Raw genomic sequence first — 21,066 nt, 5'->3', positions numbered from 1 at the left:
CTTTCTATGACTTGAACCCCTCCTGTGTGTCCAGTTTTAGAGTCCGATGCTTCACTTTAGGTTTGCAGTATTGCTTGGACCTTCTTTTTGACGATGAAACACAGATATTGCATCCAAATTTAATACAAAAAGCCCAATGCCGTCTTAAGTACCAGAGGACTGACACTCTAACTTTCTATGATTTGAACCACTCCTGTGGGTCCAGTCTTAGATTCCGATGCTTCACTTCAGGTTTACTGTATCAATTGGACGTTCTTAGTGACGATGAAACACAGAATTGCATTCGAATTTAATACAAATGGCACAATGCCGACATAAGTACAAGAAGACAGACACTCCAACTTCCTATGATTTAAACCTCTCCTGTGAGTCCAGTTTTAGATTCCGATGCTTCACTTCAGGTTTACTGTATTCCTTGGACCTTCATATTAACGATGAAACACAGAAATTGCGTCCCAATTTAATACAAAAGGCACAATGCCGACTTAAGTACAAGAGGACTGACACTCTAATTTTCTATGATTTAAACCTCTCGTGTGAGTTCAGTTTTAGATTCCGATGCTTCACTTCAGGTTTACTGTATACCTTGGACCTTCTTATTGACGATGAAACACAGAAATTGCATCCGAATTTAATACAAAAGGCACAATGCCGACTTAAGTACAAGACGACTGACACCCTAACTTTCTATGATTTGAACCTCTCCTGTGAACTGAGTTTTAGATTCCGATGCTTCACTTCAGGTTTACTGTATACCTCGTACCTTCTTATTGACGATGAAACACAGAAATTGCATCCGAATTTAATACAAAAGGCTCAATGCCGACCTAAGTACAAGAGGACTGACACTCTAACTTTCTATGAATTAAACGTCTCCTGTGAGTCCAGTTTTAGATTCCGATGCTTCACTTTAGGTTTGCAGTATCCCTTGGACCTTCTTTTTGACGATGAAACACAGGTATTGCATCCAAATTTAATACAAAAAGCACAATGCCGACTTAAGTACAAGAGGACTGACACTCTAACTTTCTACGATTTGAACCACTCCTGTGAGTGCAGTTTTAGATTCCGATGAATGACTTCAGGTTTACTGTATACCTTGGACCTCCTTATTTACGATGAAACACAGACATTGCATTCGAATTTAATACAAACGGCACAATGCCGACTTAAAAACAAGACGACTGACACTCTAACTTTCTATAATTTGAGCCTCTCCTGTGAGTCCAGTTCTAGATTCCGATGCTACACTTCAGGTTTACTGTATACCTTGGACCTTCTTCTTGACGATGAAACACAGAAATTGCATTAGAATTTAATACTAAAGGCAAATGCCGACTTGATTACCAGCGGACTGACACTCTAACATTCGATGATTTGAACCTCTCCTTTGAGTCCGGTTTTAGATTCCGATGCTTCACTTCAGGTTTACTGTATACCTTGGACCTTCTTATTGACGATGAAGCCCAGAAATTGCATCGGAATTTAATACAAAAGGCACAATTCCGACTTAAGTACAAGAGGACTGAAACTCTAACTTTCTATGATTTGAACCTCTCCTTTGAGTCCAGTTTTAGTTTCCGATGCTACACTTCAGGTTTACTGTATACCTTGGACCGTCTTATTGACGATGAAACAAAGAAATTGCATCCGAATATAAAACAAAAGGCAAAATGCCGACTTAAGTACAAGAGGACTGACACTCTAACTTCCTATGATTTGAACCTCTCCTGTCGGTCCAGTTTTAGATTCCGATGCTTCACTTTAGGTTTACTGTTTACCTTGGACCTTCTTATTGACGATGAAAAACTGAAATTGCATCCGAATTTATTACAAAAGGATTAATTCCGACTTAAGTACAAGAGGACTGACACTCTAACTTTCTATGATTTGAACCTAACCTGTCAGACCTGCTTTAGATTCAGATGCTTCACTTCAGGTTTACTGTATACCTTGGACCTTCCTATTGACGATGAAACACAGAAATTGCATTCGAATTTAATACAAACGGCACAATGGCGACTTAAAAACAAGACGACTGACACTCTAATATTCTATGATTTGAACCTCTCCTGGGAGTCCAGATTTAGATTCCGATGCTACACTTCAGGTTTACTGTATACCTTGGACCTTCTTATTGACGATGAAACACAGAAATTGCATCCGAATTTAATACAAAAGGCAAATGCCGACTTGAGTCCAAGAGCACTGACACTCTAACATTCGATGATTTGAACCTCTCCTTTGAGTCCAGTTTTAGAATCCGATGCTTCACTTCAGGTTTACTGTATACCTTGGACCTTCTTATTGACGATGAAACACAGAAATTGCATCCGAAGTTAATACAAAAGGCACAATGCCGACTTAAGTACAAGAGGACTGACACTCTAACTTTCCATGATTTAAACCTCTCCTGTGAGTCCAGTTCTGGATTCTGATGCTTTACTTCTTGTTTACTGTATACCTTAGACGGTCTTATTGACGATGAGACAAAGAAATTGCATCCGAATTTAATACATAAGGCACAATGCCGACTTAAGTACAAGGGGACTGATACTCTAATTTTCTATGATTTATACGTCTCCTGTGAGTTGAGTTATAGATTCCGATGCTTTACTTCAGGTTAACTGTATATCTTGGACCTTCTTATTGACGATGAAACACAGAAATTGCATCCGAATTTAATACAGAAGACACAATGCCGACATAAGTACAAGAAGACTGATACTCCAACTATCTATGATTTAAATCTCTCCTGTGAGTCCAGTTTTAGATTCTGATGCTTCACTTTAGGTTAACTGAAAACCTTTTACCTTCTTATTGACGATGAAACACAGAAATTGCATCCGAATTTAATACAAAAGGCACAATGTCGACTTCAGTTCAAGAGGACTTACACTAGAGTCTCTATGAATTAAACATCTCCTCTGGGTCCAGTTTTAGATTCCGATGCTTTACTTCAGGTTTACTGTATACCTTGGACCTTCTAATTGACGATGAAGCACAGAAATTGCATCCGAATTTAATACAAAAGGCACAATGAAAGCTTAAGTACAAGAGGACCTACGCTCTAACTTTCTATGAATTAAACCTCTCCTGTGAGTCCAGTTTTAGATTCCGATGCTTCACTTCAGGTTTACTGTATACCTTGGACCTTCTTATTGACGATGAAACACAGAAACTGCATCCGAATGTAATACAAAAGGCACAATTCCGACTTAAGTACAAGAGGACTGACACTCTAACTTTCTATGTTTTGAACCTCTCCTGTGAGTCCAGTTTTAGATTCGGTTGCTTCACTTCAGGTTTACTGTATCCCTTGGACCTTCTTATTGACTATGAAACACAGAAATTGCATCCGAATTTAATACAAAAGGCACAATGCCGACTTAAGTACAAGAGGACTGACACCCTAACTTTCTATGATTTGAACCTCTCCTGTGAACTGAGTTTTAGATTCCGATGCTTCACTTCAGGTTTACTGTATACCTCGTACCTTCTTATTGACGATGAAACACAGAAATTGCATCCGAATTTAATACAAAAGGCTCAATGCCGACCTATGTACAAGAGGACTGACACTCTAACTTTCTATGAATTAAACGTCTCCTGTGAGTCCAGTTTTAGATTCCGATGCTTCACTTTAGGTTTGCAGTATCCCTTGGACCTTCTTTTTGACGATGAAACACAGGTATTGCATCCAAATTTAATACAAAAAGCACAATGCCGACTTAAGTACAAGAGGACTGACACTCTAACTTTCTACGATTTGAACCACTCCTGTGAGTGCAGTTTTAGATTCCGATGAATGACTTCAGGTTTACTGTATACCTTGGACCTTCTTATTTACGATGAAACACAGACATTGCATTCGAATTTAATACAAACGGCACAATGCCGACTTAAAAACAAGACGACTGACACTCTAACTTTCTATGATTTGAGCCTCTCCTGTGAGTCCAGTTCTAGATTCCGATGCTACACTTCAGGTTTACTGTATACCTTGGACCTTCTTCTTGACGATGAAACACAGAAATTGCATTAGAATTTAATACTAAAGGCAAATGCCGACTTGATTACCAGCGGACTGACACTCTAACATTCGATAATTTGAACCTCTCCTTTGAGTCCGGTTTTAGATTCCGATGCTTCACTTCAGGTTTACTGTATACCTTGGACCTTCTTATTGACGATGAAGTCCTGAAATTGCATCGGAATTTATTACAAAAGGCACAATTCCGACTTAAGTACGAGAGGACTGACACTAACTTTCTATGATTTGAACCTCTTCTGTGAGTCCCGTTTTAGATTCCGATGCTTCACTTCAGCTTTACTGTATACCTTGGACCTTGTTGACGATGAAACACAGAAATTTAATACAAAATGCACAATGCCGGATAAGACGGAGAGGACTGACACTCTAACATTTTATGATTTGAACCGCTCCTGTGAGTCCAGTTTTAGATTCCGATGCTTCACTTCTGGTTTACTGTATCAATTGGACCTTCGTATTGACGATGTAACACAGAAATTGCATCCGAATTTAATACAAAATTCACAATGCCGACTTAAGTACAAGAGGACTGACACTCTAACTTTCTATGATTTGAACCTCTCCTGTCAGTCCAGTTTTAGATTCCGATGCTTCACTTCAGGTTTACTCTATACCTTGGACCTTCTTAAAGACGATGAAACACAGAAATTGCATCCGAATTTAATACAAAATGCACAATGCCGGCTTAAGTCCAAGAGGACAGACACTCTAACTTTCTATGATTTAAACCTCTGCTGTGAGTCCAGTTTTAGATTCCGATGCTTCAGTACAGGTTTACTGTATAACTTGGACCTTCTTATTGGCGATGAAGCCCAGAAATTGCATCGGAATTTAATACAAAAGGCACAATTCCGACTTAAGTACAAGAGGACTGAAACTCTAACTTTCTATGATTTGAACCTCTCCTTTGAGTCCAGTTTTAGTTTCCGATGCTACACTTCAGGTTTACTGTATACCTTGGACCGTCTTATTGACGATGAAACAAAGAAATTGCATCCGAATATAAAACAAAAGGCAAAATGCCGACTTAAGTACAAGAGGACTGACACTCTAACTTCCTATGATTTGAACCTCTCCTGTCGGTCCAGTTTTAGATTCCCATGCTTCACTTTAGGTTTACTGTATACCTTGGACCTTCTTATTGACGATGAAAAACTGAAATTGCATCCGAATTTATTACAAAAGGATTAATTCCGACTTAAGTACAAGAGGACTGACACTCTAACTTTCTATGATTTGAACCTCTCCTGTCAGACCTGCTTTAGATTCAGATGCTTCACTTCAGGTTTACTGTATACCTTGGACCTTCCTATTGACGATGAAACACAGAAATTGCATCCGAATTTAATACAAACGGCACAATGGCGACTTAAAAACAAGACGACTGACACTCTAATATTCTATGATTTGAACCTCTCCTGGGAGTCCAGATTTAGATTCCGATGCTACACTTCAGGTTTACTGTATACCTTGGACCTTCTTATTGACGATGAAACACAAAAATTGCATCCGAATTTAATACAAAAGGCAAATGCCGACTTGAGTCCAAGAGCACTGACACTCTAACATTCGATGATTTGAACCTCTCCTTTGAGTCCAGTTTTAGAATCCGATGCTTCACTTCAGGTTTACTGTATACCTGGGACCTTCTTATTGACGATGAAACACAGAAATTGCATCCGAAGTTAATACAAAAGGCACAATGCCGACTTAAGTACAAGAGGACTGACACTCTAACTTTCCATGATTTAAACCTCTCCTGTGAGTCCAGTTTTGGATTCTTTTGCTTTACTTCTTGTTTACAGTATACCTTAGACGGTCTTATTGACGATGAGACAAAGAAATTGCATCCGAATGTAATACATAAGGCACAATGCCGACTTAAGTACAAGGGGACTGATACTCTAATTTTCTATGATTTATACGTCTCCTGTGAGTTGAGTTATAGATTCCGATGCTTTACTTCAGGTTAACTGTATATCTTGGACCTTCTTATTGACGATGAAACACAGAAATTGCATCCGAATTTAATACAGAAGGCACAATGCCGACATAAGTACAAGAAGACTGATACTCTAACTTTCTATGATTTAAACCTCTCCTGTGAGTCCAGTTTTAGATTCTGATGCTTCACTTTAGGTTAACTGAAAACCTTTTATCTTCTTATTGACAATGAAACACAGAAATTGCATCCGAATTTAATGCAAAAGGCAAATTGCGACTTGAGTACAAGAGGACTGACACACTAACATTCGATGATTTGAACCTCTCCTTTGAGTCCAGTTTTAGATTCCCATGCTTCACTTCAGGTTTACTGTATCCCTTGAACCTTCTTATTGACGATGAAACACAGAAATTGCATCCGAACTTAATGCAAAAGGCACAATGCCGACTTAAGTACAAGAGGACTGACACTCTAACTTTCTATGATTTAAAGCTCTCCTGTGAGTCCAGTTTTAGATTCCGATGCTTCACTTCAGGTTTACTGTATACCTTGGACCTTCTTATTGACGATGAAACACAGAAATTGCATCGGAATTTAGTACAAAAAGCACAATGCCGACTTAAGTACAAGAGGACTGATACTCTAACTTTCTATGATTTAAACCTCTCCTGTGAGTCCAGTTTTAGATTCTGATGCTTCACTTTAGGTTAACTGAAAACCTTTTATCTTCTTATTGACAATGAAACACAGAAATTGCATCCGAATTTAATACAAAAGGCACAATGTCGACTTCAGTTCAAGAGGACTTACACTAGAGTCTCTATCAATTAAACATCTCCTGTGAGTCCAGTTTTAGATTCCGATGCTTTACTTCAGGTTTACTGTATACCTTGGACCTGCTTATTGACGATGAAACACAGAAAGTGCATCCGAATTTAATACAAAAGGCACAATGCCGACTTAAGTACAAGAGGACTGACACTCTAACTTTCTATGATTTTACCTCTCCTGTGAGTCCAGATTCAGATTCTGATACTTCACTTCAGGTTCACTGTATACCGTGGCCCATCTTATTGACGATGTAGCACAGAGAATGCATCCGAATTTAATACAGAAGGCACAATGCCGACTTAAGTACAAGAGGACTGACACTCTTACTATCTATAATTTGAACGTCTCCTGTCAGTCAATTGTAGATTCCGATGCTTCACTTCAGGTTAACTGTAATCCTTGGACCTTCTTATTGACGATGAAACACAGAAATTGCATCCGAATTTGATACAAAAGGCACAATGCCGACCTAAGTACAAGAGGACTGACACTCTAACATTCTATGATTTTAACCTCTCCTGTGAATTGAGTTTTAGATTCCGATGCTTCACTTCAGGTTTACTGTATACCTTGGACCTTCTTATTGACGATAAAACACAGAAATTGCATCCGAATCTAATACAAAAGGCACAATGCTGACTGACTCTCTAACGTTCCATGATTTAACGCTCTCCTGTGAGTCCAGTTTAGATTCCGATGCTTCACTTCAGGTTTACTGTATTCCTTGGACCTTCTTATTGACGATGAAACCCAGAAATTGCATCCGAATTTAATACAAAAGGCACAATGCCGACTTAAGTCCAAGAGGAATGACACTCTAACTTTCTATGAATTAAACGTCTCCTGTGAGTCCAGTCTTGGATTCCGATGCTTCACTTTAGGTTTGCAGTATCCCTTGGACCTTCTTTTTGACGATGAAACACAGATATTGCATCCAAATTTAATACAAAAAGCACAATGCCGACTTAAGTACAAGAGGACTGACACTCTAACTTTCTACGATTTGAACCACTCCTGTGAGTGCAGTTTTAGATTCCGATGAATGACTTCAGGTTTACTGTATACCTTGGACCTTCTTATTGACGATGAAACACAGACATTGCATCCGAATTTAATACAAACGGCACAATGCCGACTTAAAAACAAGACGACTGACACTCTAACTTTCTATGATTTGAACCTCTCCTGTGAGTCCAGTTCTAGATTCCGATGCTACACTTCAGGTTTACTGTATACCTTGGACCTTCTTCTTGACGATGAAACACAGAAATTGCATTTGAATTTAATACTAAAGGCAAATGCCGACTTGATTACCAGAGGACTGACACTCTAACATTCGATGATTTGAACCTCTTCTTTGAGTACGGTTTTAGATTCCTATGCTTCACTTCAAGTTTACAGTATACCTTGGACCTTCTTATTGACGATGAAGATCTGAAATTGCATCGGAATTTATTACAAAACGCACAATTCCGACTTAAGTACAAGAGGACTGACACTCTTACTTTCTATGGTTTCAACCTCTCCTGTGAGTCCCGTTTTAGATTCCGATGCTTCACTTCAGCTTTACTGTATACCTTGGACCTTGTTGACGATGAAACACAGAAATTTAATACAAAATGCACAATGCCGGCTAAGTCCAAGAGGACTGACACTCTAACATTTTATGATTTGAACCGCTCCTGTGAGTCCAGTTTTAGATTCCGATGCTTCACTTCTGGTTTACTGTATCAACTGGACCTTCGTATTGACGATGTAACACAGAAATTGCATCCGAATTTAATACAAAATTCACAATGCCGACTTAAGTACAAGAGGACTGACACTCTAACTTTCTATGATTTGAACCTCTCCTGTCAGTCCAGTTTTAGATTCCGATGCTTCACTTCAGGTTTACTCTATACCTTGGACCTTCTTAAAGACGATGAAAGACAGAAATTAAATCCGAATTTAATACAAAATGCACAATGCCGACTTAAGTACAAGAGGACTGACACTCTAACTTCCTATGATTTGAACCTCTCCTGTCGGTCCAGTTTTAGATTCCGATGCTTCACTTTAGGTTTACTGTATACCTTGGACCTTCTTATTGACGATGAAAAACTGAAATTGCATCCGAATTTATTACAAAAGGTACAATTCCGACTTAAGTACAAGAGGACTGACACTCTATTTTTCCATGATTTAAACCTCTCCTGTGAGTCCAGTTTGGGATTCTGATGCTTTACTTCTTGTTTACTGTATACCTTAGACGGTCTTATTGACGATGAGACAAAGAAATTGCATCCGAATTTAATACATTAGGCACAAAGCCGACTTAAGTACAAGGGGACTGATACTCTAATTTTCTATGATTTATACGTCTCCTGTGAGTTGAGTTATAGATTCCGATGCTTTACTTCAGGTTAACTGTATATCTTGGACCTTCTTATTGACGATGAAACACAGAAATTGCATCCGAATTTAATACAAAAGGCACAATGCCGACATAAGTACAAGAAGACTGATACTCCAACATTCTATGATTTAAACCTCTCGTGTGAGTTCCGTTTTAGATTCGGATGCTTCACTTCAGGTTTACTGTATACCTTGGACCTTCTTATTGACGATGAAACACACATATTGCATCCGAATTTAATAAAAAGGCACAATGCCGACTTAAGTACAAGAGGACTGACACTCTAACTTTCTATGATTTTACCTCTCCTGTGAGTCCGGTTTTACATTCTGATGCTTCACTTCAGGATTACTGTATACCTCGGATCTTCTTATTGACGATGAAACACACAAATTGCATCCGAATTAATTACAAAATGTACAATGCCGACTTAAGTCCAAGAGGACTGACACTCTAGCTATTTATGATTTAAACCTCTCCTGTGAGTCCAGTTTTAGATTCCGATGCTTCACTTCAGGTTTAAAAAATACCTTGGACATTCTTATTGACGATGAAGCCCAGAAATTGCATCCGAATTTATTACAACTTGCACAATTCCGACTTAAGTACAAGAGGACTGACACTCTAACTTCCTATGATTTGAACCTCTCCTGCGAGTCCAGTTTTAGATTCCGATGCTTCACATCAGTTTTACTGTATACCTTGGACCTTCTTATTGACGATGAAACACAGAAATTGCTTCCGAATTTAATACAAACGGCACAAAGCCGACTTAAAAACAAAAGGACTGATAATCTAACTTTCTATGATTTGAACCTCTCCTGTGATTCCAGTTTTAGATTCCGATGCTACACTTCAGGTTTACTGTATACCTTGGACCTTCTTATTGACGATGAAACACAGAAATTGCATCCGAATTTAATACAAAAGGCAAATTCCGACTTGAGTACAAGAGGACTGACACTCTAACATTCGATGATTTGAACCTCTCCTTTGAGTCCAGTTTTAGATTCCCATGCTTCACTTGAGGTTTACTGTATCCCTTGAACCTTCTTATTGACGATGAAACACAGAAATTGCATCCGAACTTAATGCAAAAGGCACAATGCCGACTTAAGTACAAGAGGACTGACACTCTAACTTTCTATGATTTAAAGCTCTCCTGTGAGTCCAGTTTTAGATTCCGATGCTTCACTTCAGGTTTACTGTATACCTTGGACCTTCTTATTGACGATGAAACACAGAAATTGCATCGGAATTTAGTACAAAAAGCACAATGCCGACTTAAGTACAAGAGGACTGATACTCTAACTTTCTATGATTTAAACCTCTCCTGTGAGTCCAGTTTTAGATTCTGATGCTTCACTTTAGGTTAACTGTAAACCTTTTACCTTCTTATTGACGATGAAACACAGAAATTGCATCCGAATTTAATACAAAAGGCACAATGTCGACTTCAGTTCAAGAGGACTTACACTAGAGTCTCTATGAATTAAACATCTCCTGTGAGTCCAGTTTTAGATTCCGATGCTTTACTTCAGGTTTACTGTATACCTTGGACCTGCTTATTGACGATGAAACACAGAAAGTGCATCCAAATTTAATACAAAAGGCACAATGCCGACTTAAGTACAAGAGGACTGACACTCTAACTTTCTACGATTTGAACCACTCCTGTGAGTGCAGTTTTAGATTCCGATGAATGACTTCAGGTTTACTGTATACCTTGGACCTCCTTATTTACGATGAAACACAGACATTGCATTCGAATTTAATACAAACGGCACAATGCCGACTTAAAAACAAGACGACTGACACTCTAACTTTCTATAATTTGAGCCTCTCCTGTGAGTCCAGTTCTAGATTCCGATGCTACACTTCAGGTTTACTGTATACCTTGGACCTTCTTCTTGACGATGAAACACAGAAATTGCATTAGAATTTAATACTAAAGGCAAATGCCGACTTGATTACCAGCGGACTGACACTCTAACATTCGATGATTTGAACCTCTCCTTTGAGTCCGGTTTTAGATTCCGATGCTTCACTTCAGGTTTACTGTATACCTTGGACCTTCTTATTGACGATGAAGCCCAGAAATTGCATCGGAATTTAATACAAAAGGCACAATTCCGACTTAAGTACAAGAGGACTGAAACTCTAACTTTCTATGATTTGAACCTCTCCTTTGAGTCCAGTTTTAGTTTCCGATGCTACACTTCAGGTTTACTGTATACCTTGGACCGTCTTATTGACGATGAAACAAAGAAATTGCATCCGAATATAAAACAAAAGGCAAAATGCCGACTTAAGTACAAGAGGACTGACACTCTAACTTCCTATGATTTGAACCTCTCCTGTCGGTCCAGTTTTAGATTCCGATGCTTCACTTTAGGTTTACTGTATACCTTGGACCTTCTTATTGACGATGAAAAACTGAAATTGCATCCGAATTTATTACAAAAGGATTAATTCCGACTTAAGTACAAGAGGACTGACACTCTAACTTTCTATGATTTGAACCTAACCTGTCAGACCTGCTTTAGATTCAGATGCTTCACTTCAGGTTTACTGTATACCTTGGACCTTCCTATTGACGATGAAACACAGAAATTGCATTCGAATTTAATACAAACGGCACAATGGCGACTTAAAAACAAGACGACTGACACTCTAATATTCTATGATTTGAACCTCTCCTGGGAGTCCAGATTTAGATTCCGATGCTACACTTCAGGTTTACTGTATACCTTGGACCTTCTTATTGACGATGAAACACAGAAATTGCATCCGAATTTAATACAAAAGGCAAATGCCGACTTGAGTCCAAGAGCACTGACACTCTAACATTCGATGATTTGAACCTCTCCTTTGAGTCCAGTTTTAGAATCCGATGCTTCACTTCAGGTTTACTGTATACCTTGGACCTTCTTATTGACGATGAAACACAGAAATTGCATCCGAAGTTAATACAAAAGGCACAATGCCGACTTAAGTACAAGAGGACTGACACTCTAACTTTCCATGATTTAAACCTCTCCTGTGAGTCCAGTTCTGGATTCTGATGCTTTACTTCTTGTTTACTGTATACCTTAGACGGTCTTATTGACGATGAGACAAAGAAATTGCATCCGAATTTAATACATAAGGCACAATGCCGACTTAAGTACAAGGGGACTGATACTCTAATTTTCTATGATTTATACGTCTCCTGTGAGTTGAGTTATAGATTCCGATGCTTTACTTCAGGTTAACTGTATATCTTGGACCTTCTTATTGACGATGAAACACAGAAATTGCATCCGAATTTAATACAGAAGACACAATGCCGACATAAGTACAAGAAGACTGATACTCCAACTATCTATGATTTAAATCTCTCCTGTGAGTCCAGTTTTAGATTCTGATGCTTCACTTTAGGTTAACTGAAAACCTTTTACCTTCTTATTGACGATGAAACACAGAAATTGCATCCGAATTTAATACAAAAGGCACAATGTCGACTTCAGTTCAAGAGGACTTACACTAGAGTCTCTATGAATTAAACATCTCCTCTGGGTCCAGTTTTAGATTCCGATGCTTTACTTCAGGTTTACTGTATACCTTGGACCTTCTAATTGACGATGAAGCACAGAAATTGCATCCGAATTTAATACAAAAGGCACAATGAAAGCTTAAGTACAAGAGGACCTACGCTCTAACTTTCTATGAATTAAACCTCTCCTGTGAGTCCAGTTTTAGATTCCGATGCTTCACTTCAGGTTTACTGTATACCTTGGACCTTCTTATTGACGATGAAACACAGAAACTGCATCCGAATGTAATACAAAAGGCACAATTCCGACTTAAGTACAAGAGGACTGACACTCTAACTTTCTATGTTTTGAACCTCTCCTGTGAGTCCAGTTTTAGATTCGGTTGCTTCACTTCAGGTTTACTGTATCCCTTGGACCTTCTTATTGACTATGAAACACAGAAATTGCATCCGAATTTAATACAAAAGGCACAATGCCGACTTAAGTACAAGAGGACTGACACCCTAACTTTCTATGATTTGAACCTCTCCTGTGAACTGAGTTTTAGATTCCGATGCTTCACTTCAGGTTTACTGTATACCTCGTACCTTCTTATTGACGATGAAACACAGAAATTGCATCCGAATTTAATACAAAAGGCTCAATGCCGACCTATGTACAAGAGGACTGACACTCTAACTTTCTATGAATTAAACGTCTCCTGTGAGTCCAGTTTTAGATTCCGATGCTTCACTTTAGGTTTGCAGTATCCCTTGGACCTTCTTTTCGACGATGAAACACAGGTATTGCATCCAAATTTAATACAAAAAGCACAATGCCGACTTAAGTACAAGAGGACTGACACTCTAACTTTCTACGATTTGAACCACTCCTGTGAGTGCAGTTTTAGATTCCGATGAATGACTTCAGGTTTACTGTATACCTTGGACCTTCTTATTTACGATGAAACACAGACATTGCATTCGAATTTAATACAAACGGCACAATGCCGACTTAAAAACAAGACGACTGACACTCTAACTTTCTATGATTTGAGCCTCTCCTGTGAGTCCAGTTCTAGATTCCGATGCTACACTTCAGGTTTACTGTATACCTTGGACCTTCTTCTTGACGATGAAACACAGAAATTGCATTAGAATTTAATACTAAAGGCAAATGCCGACTTGATTACCAGCGGACTGACACTCTAACATTCGATAATTTGAACCTCTCCTTTGAGTCCGGTTTTAGATTCCGATGCTTCACTTCAGGTTTACTGTATACCTTGGACCTTCTTATTGACGATGAAGTCCTGAAATTGCATCGGAATTTATTACAAAAGGCACAATTCCGACTTAAGTACGAGAGGACTGACACTAACTTTCTATGATTTGAACCTCTTCTGTGAGTCCCGTTTTAGATTCCGATGCTTCACTTCAGCTTTACTGTATACCTTGGACCTTGTTGACGATGAAACACAGAAATTTAATACAAAATGCACAATGCCGGATAAGACGGAGAGGACTGACACTCTAACATTTTATGATTTGAACCGCTCCTGTGAGTCCAGTTTTAGATTCCGATGCTTCACTTCTGGTTTACTGTATCAATTGGACCTTCGTATTGACGATGTAACACAGAAATTGCATCCGAATTTAATACAAAATTCACAATGCCGACTTAAGTACAAGAGGACTGACACTCTAACTTTCTATGATTTGAACCTCTCCTGTCAGTCCAGTTTTAGATTCCGATGCTTCACTTCAGGTTTACTCTATACCTTGGACCTTCTTAAAGACGATGAAACACAGAAATTGCATCCGAATTTAATACAAAATGCACAATGCCGGCTTAAGTCCAAGAGGACAGACACTCTAACTTTCTATGATTTAAACCTCTGCTGTGAGTCCAGTTTTAGATTCCGATGCTTCAGTACAGGTTTACTGTATAACTTGGACCTTCTTATTGGCGATGAAGCCCAGAAATTGCATCGGAATTTAATACAAAAGGCACAATTCCGACTTAAGTACAAGAGGACTGAAACTCTAACTTTCTATGATTTGAACCTCTCCTTTGAGTCCAGTTTTAGTTTCCGATGCTACACTTCAGGTTTACTGTATACCTTGGACCGTCTTATTGACGATGAAACAAAGAAATTGCATCCGAATATAAAACAAAAGGCAAAATGCCGACTTAAGTACAAGAGGACTGACACTCTAACTTCCTATGATTTGAACCTCTCCTGTCGGTCCAGTTTTAGATTCCCATGCTTCACTTTAGGTTTACTGTATACCTTGGACCTTCTTATTGACGATGAAAAACTGAAATTGCATCCGAATTTATTACAAAAGGATTAATTCCGACTTAAGTACAAGAGGACTGACACTCTAACTTTCTATGATTTGAACCTCTCCTGTCAGACCTGCTTTAGATTCAGATGCTTCACTTCAGGTTTACTGTATACCTTGGACCTTCCTATTGACGATGAAACACAGAAATTGCATCCGAATTTAATACAAACGGCACAATGGCGACTTAAAAACAAGACGACTGACACTCTAATATTCTATGATTTGAACCTCTCCTGGGAGTCCAGATTTAGATTCCGATGCTACACTTCAGGTTTACTGTATACCTTGGACCTTCTTATTGACGATGAAACACAAAAATTGCATCCGAATTTAATACAAAAGGCAAATGCCGACTTGAGTCCAAGAGCACTGACACTCTAACATTCGATGATTTGAACCTCTCCTTTGAGTCCAGTTTTAGAATCCGATGCTTCACTTCAGGTTTACTGTATACCTGGGACCTTCTTATTGACGATGAAACACAGAAATTGCATCCGAAGTTAATACAAAAGGCACAATGCCGACTTAAGTACAAGAGGACTGACACTCTAACTTTCCATGATTTAAACCTCTCCTGTGAGTCCAGTTTTGGATTCTTTTGCTTTACTTCTTGTTTACAGTATACCTTAGACGGTCTTATTGACGATGAGACAAAGAAATTGCATCCGAATTTAATACATAAGGCACAATGCCGACTTAAGTACAAGGGGACTGATACTCTAATTTTCTATGATTTATACGTCTCCTGTGAGTTGAGTTATAGATTCCGATGCTTTACTTCAGGTTAACTGTATATCTTGGACCTTCTTATTGACGATGAAACACAGAAATTGCATCCGAATTTAATACAGAAGGCACAATGCCGACATAAGTACAAGAAGACTGATACTCTAACTTTCTATGATTTAAACCTCTCCTGTGAGTCCAGTTTTAGATTCTGATGCTTCACTTTAGGTTAACTGAAAACCTTTTATCTTCTTATTGACAATGAAACACAGAAATTGCATCCGAATTTAATGCAAAAGGCAAATTGCGACTTGAGTACAAGAGGACTGACACACTAACATTCGATGATTTGAACCTCTCCTTTGAGTCCAGTTTTAGATTCCCATGCTTCACTTCAGGTTTACTGTATCCCTTGAACCTTCTTATTGACGATGAAACACAGAAATTGCATCCGAACTTAATGCAAAAGGCACAATGCCGACTTAAGTACAAGAGGACTGACACTCTAACTTTCTATGATTTAAAGCTCTCCTGTGAGTCCAGTTTTAGATTCCGATGCTTCACTTCAGGTTTACTGTATACCTTGGACCTTCTTATTGACGATGAAACACAGAAATTGCATCGGAATTTAGTACAAAAAGCACAATGCCGACTTAAGTACAAGAGGACTGATACTCTAACTTTCTATGATTTAAACCTCTCCTGTGAGTCCAGTTTTAGATTCTGATGCTTCACTTTAGGTTAACTGAAAACCTTTTATCTTCTTATTGACAATGAAACACAGAAATTGCATCCGAATTTAATACAAAAGGCACAATGTCGACTTCAGTTCAAGAGGACTTACACTAGAGTCTCTATCAATTAAACATCTCCTGTGAGTCCAGTTTTAGATTCCGATGCTTTACTTCAGGTTTACTGTATACCTTGGACCTGCTTATTGACGATGAAACACAGAAAGTGCATCCGAATTTAATACAAAAGGCACAATGCCGACTTAAGTACAAGAGGACTGACACTCTAACTTTCTATGATTTTACCTCTCCTGTGAGTCCAGATTCAGATTCTGATACTTCACTTCAGGTTCACTGTATACCGTGGCCCATCTTATTGACGATGTAGCACAGAGAATGCATCCGAATTTAATACAGAAGGCACAATGCCGACTTAAGTACAAGAGGACTGACACTCTTACTATCTATAATTTGAACGTCTCCTGTCAGTCAATTGTAGATTCCGATGCTTCACTTCAGGTTAACTGTAATCCTTGGACCTTCTTATTGACGATGAAACACAGAAATTGCATCCGAATTTGATACAAAAGGCACAATGCCGACCTAAGTACAAGAGGACTGACACTCTAACATTCTATGATTTTAACCTCTCCTGTGAATTGAGTTTTAGATTCCGATGCTTCACTTCAGGTTTACTGTATACCTTGGACCTTCTTATTGACGATAAAACACAGAAATTGCATCCGAATCTAATACAAAAGGCACAATGCTGACTGACTCTCTAACGTTCCATGATTTAACGCTCTCCTGTGAGTCCAGTTTAGATTCCGATGCTTCACTTCAGGTTTACTGTATTCCTTGGACCTTCTTATTGACGATGAAACCCAGAAATTGCATCCGAATTTAATACAAAAGGCACAATGCCGACTTAAGTCCAAGAGGAATGACACTCTAACTTTCTATGAATTAAACGTCTCCTGTGAGTCCAGTCTTGGATTCCGATGCTTCACTTTAGGTTTGCAGTATCCCTTGGACCTTCTTTTTGACGATGAAACACAGATATTGCATCCAAATTTAATACAAAAAGCACAATGCCGACTTAAGTACAAGAGGACTGACACTCTAACTTTCTACGATTTGAACCACTCCTGTGAGTGCAGTTTTAGATTCCGATGAATGACTTCAGGTTTACTGTATACCTTGGACCTTCTTATTGACGATGAAACACAGACATTGCATCCGAATTTAATACAAACGGCACAATGCCGACTTAAAAACAAGACGACTGACACTCTAACTTTCTATGATTTGAACCTCTCCTGTGAGTCCAGTTCTAGATTCCGATGCTACACTTCAGGTTTACTGTATACCTTGGACCTTCTTCTTGACGATGAAACACAGAAATTGCATTTGAATTTAATACTAAAGGCAAATGCCGACTTGATTACCAGAGGACTGACACTCTAACATTCGATGATTTGAACCTCTTCTTTGAGTACGGTTTTAGATTCCTATGCTTCACTTCAAGTTTACAGTATACCTTGGACCTTCTTATTGACGATGAAGATCTGAAATTGCATCGGAATTTATTACAAAACGCACAATTCCGACTTAAGTACAAGAGGACTGACACTCTTACTTTCTATGGTTTCAACCTCTCCTGTGAGTCCCGTTTTAGATTCCGATGCTTCACTTCAGCTTTACTGTATACCTTGGACCTTGTTGACGATGAAACACAGAAATTTAATACAAAATGCACAATGCCGGCTAAGTCCAAGAGGACTGACACTCTAACATTTTATGATTTGAACCGCTCCTGTGAGTCCAGTTTTAGATTCCGATGCTTCACTTCTGGTTTACTGTATCAACTGGACCTTCGTATTGACGATGTAACACAGAAATTGCATCCGAATTTAATACAAAATTCACAATGCCGACTTAAGTACAAGAGGACTGACACTCTAACTTTCTATGATTTGAACCTCTCCTGTCAGTCCAGTTTTAGATTCCGATGCTTCACTTCAGGTTTACTCTATACCTTGGACCTTCTTAAAGACGATGAAAGACAGAAATTAAATCCGAATTTAATACAAAATGCACAATGCCGACTTAAGTACAAGAGGACTGACACTCTAACTTCCTATGATTTGAACCTCTCCTGTCGGTCCAGTTTTAGATTCCGATGCTTCACTTTAGGTTTACTGTATACCTTGGACCTTCTTATTGACGATGAAAAACTGAAATTGCATCCGAATTTATTACAAAAGGTACAATTCCGACTTAAGTACAAGAGGACTGACACTCTATTTTTCCATGATTTAAACCTCTCCTGTGAGTCCAGTTTGGGATTCTGATGCTTTACTTCTTGTTTACTGTATACCTTAGACGGTCTTATTGACGATGAGACAAAGAAATTGCATCCGAATTTAATACATTAGGCACAAAGCCGACTTAAGTACAAGGGGACTGATACTCTAATTTTCTATGATTTATACGTCTCCTGTGAGTTGAGTTATAGATTCCGATGCTTTACTTCAGGTTAACTGTATATCTTGGACCTTCTTATTGACGATGAAACACAGAAATTGCATCCGAATTTAATACAAAAGGCACAATGCCGACATAAGTACAAGAAGACTGATACTCCAACATTCTATGATTTAAACCTCTCGTGTGAGTTCCGTTTTAGATTCGGATGCTTCACTTCAGGTTTACTGTATACCTTGGACCTTCTTATTGACGATGAAACACACATATTGCATCCGAATTTAATAAAAAGGCACAATGCCGACTTAAGTACAAGAGGACTGACACTCTAACTTTCTATGATTTTACCTCTCCTGTGAGTCCGGTTTTACATTCTGATGCTTCACTTCAGGATTACTGTATACCTCGGATCTTCTTATTGACGATGAAACACACAAATTGCATCCGAATTAATTACAAAATGTACAATGCCGACTTAAGTCCAAGAGGACTGACACTCTAGCTATTTATGATTTAAACCTCTCCTGTGAGTCCAGTTTTAGATTCCGATGCTTCACTTCAGGTTTAAAAAATACCTTGGACATTCTTATTGACGATGAAGCCCAGAAATTGCATCCGAATTTATTACAACTTGCACAATTCCGACTTAAGTACAAGAGGACTGACACTCTAACTTCCTATGATTTGAACCTCTCCTGCGAGTCCAGTTTTAGATTCCGATGCTTCACATCAGTTTTACTGTATACCTTGGACCTTCTTATTGACGATGAAACACAGAAATTGCTTCCGAATTTAATACAAACGGCACAAAGCCGACTTAAAAACAAAAGGACTGATAATCTAACTTTCTATGATTTGAACCTCTCCTGTGATTCCAGTTTTAGATTCCGATGCTACACTTCAGGTTTACTGTATACCTTGGACCTTCTTATTGACGATGAAACACAGAAATTGCATCCGAATTTAATACAAAAGGCAAATTCCGACTTGAGTACAAGAGGACTGACACTCTAACATTCGATGATTTGAACCTCTCCTTTGAGTCCAGTTTTAGATTCCCATGCTTCACTTGAGGTTTACTGTATCCCTTGAACCTTCTTATTGACGATGAAACACAGAAATTGCATCCGAACTTAATGCAAAAGGCACAATGCCGACTTAAGTACAAGAGGACTGACACTCTAACTTTCTATGATTTAAAGCTCTCCTGTGAGTCCAGTTTTAGATTCCGATGCTTCACTTCAGGTTTACTGTATACCTTGGACCTTCTTATTGACGATGAAACACAGAAATTGCATCGGAATTTAGTACAAAAAGCACAATGCCGACTTAAGTACAAGAGGACTGATACTCTAACTTTCTATGATTTAAACCTCTCCTGTGAGTCCAGTTTTAGATTCTGATGCTTCACTTTAGGTTAACTGTAAACCTTTTACCTTCTTATTGACGATGAAACACAGAAATTGCATCCGAATTTAATACAAAAGGCACAATGTCGACTTCAGTTCAAGAGGACTTACACTAGAGTCTCTATGAATTAAACATCTCCTGTGAGTCCAGTTTTAGATTCCGATGCTTTACTTCAGGTTTACTGTATACCTTGGACCTGCTTATTGACGATGAAACACAGAAAGTGCATCCAAATTTAATACAAAAGGCACAATGCCGACTTAAGTACAAGAGGACTGACACTCTAACTTTCTATGATTTTACCTCTCCTGTGAGTCCAGTTTTAGATTCTGATACTTCACTTCAGGTTCACAGTATACCGTGGCCCTTCTTATTGACGATGTAGCACAGAGAATGCATCCGAATTTAATACAGAAGGCACAATGCCGACTTAAGTACAAGAGGACTGACACTCTTACTTACTATAATTTGAACGTCTCCTGTCAGTCAATTGTAGATTCCGATGCTTCACTTCAGGTTAACTGTAAACCTTGGACCTTCTTATTGACGATGAAACACAGAAATTGCATCCGAATCTAATACAAAAGGCACAATGCTGACTGACTCTCTAACGTTCCA

The sequence above is a fragment of the Schistocerca americana genome, chromosome 3, assembly GCF_021461395.2.
Source record: "Schistocerca americana isolate TAMUIC-IGC-003095 chromosome 3, iqSchAmer2.1, whole genome shotgun sequence".
Taxonomy (NCBI): domain Eukaryota; kingdom Metazoa; phylum Arthropoda; class Insecta; order Orthoptera; family Acrididae; genus Schistocerca; species Schistocerca americana.
Note: the sequence above shows the minus strand (reverse complement) of the source record.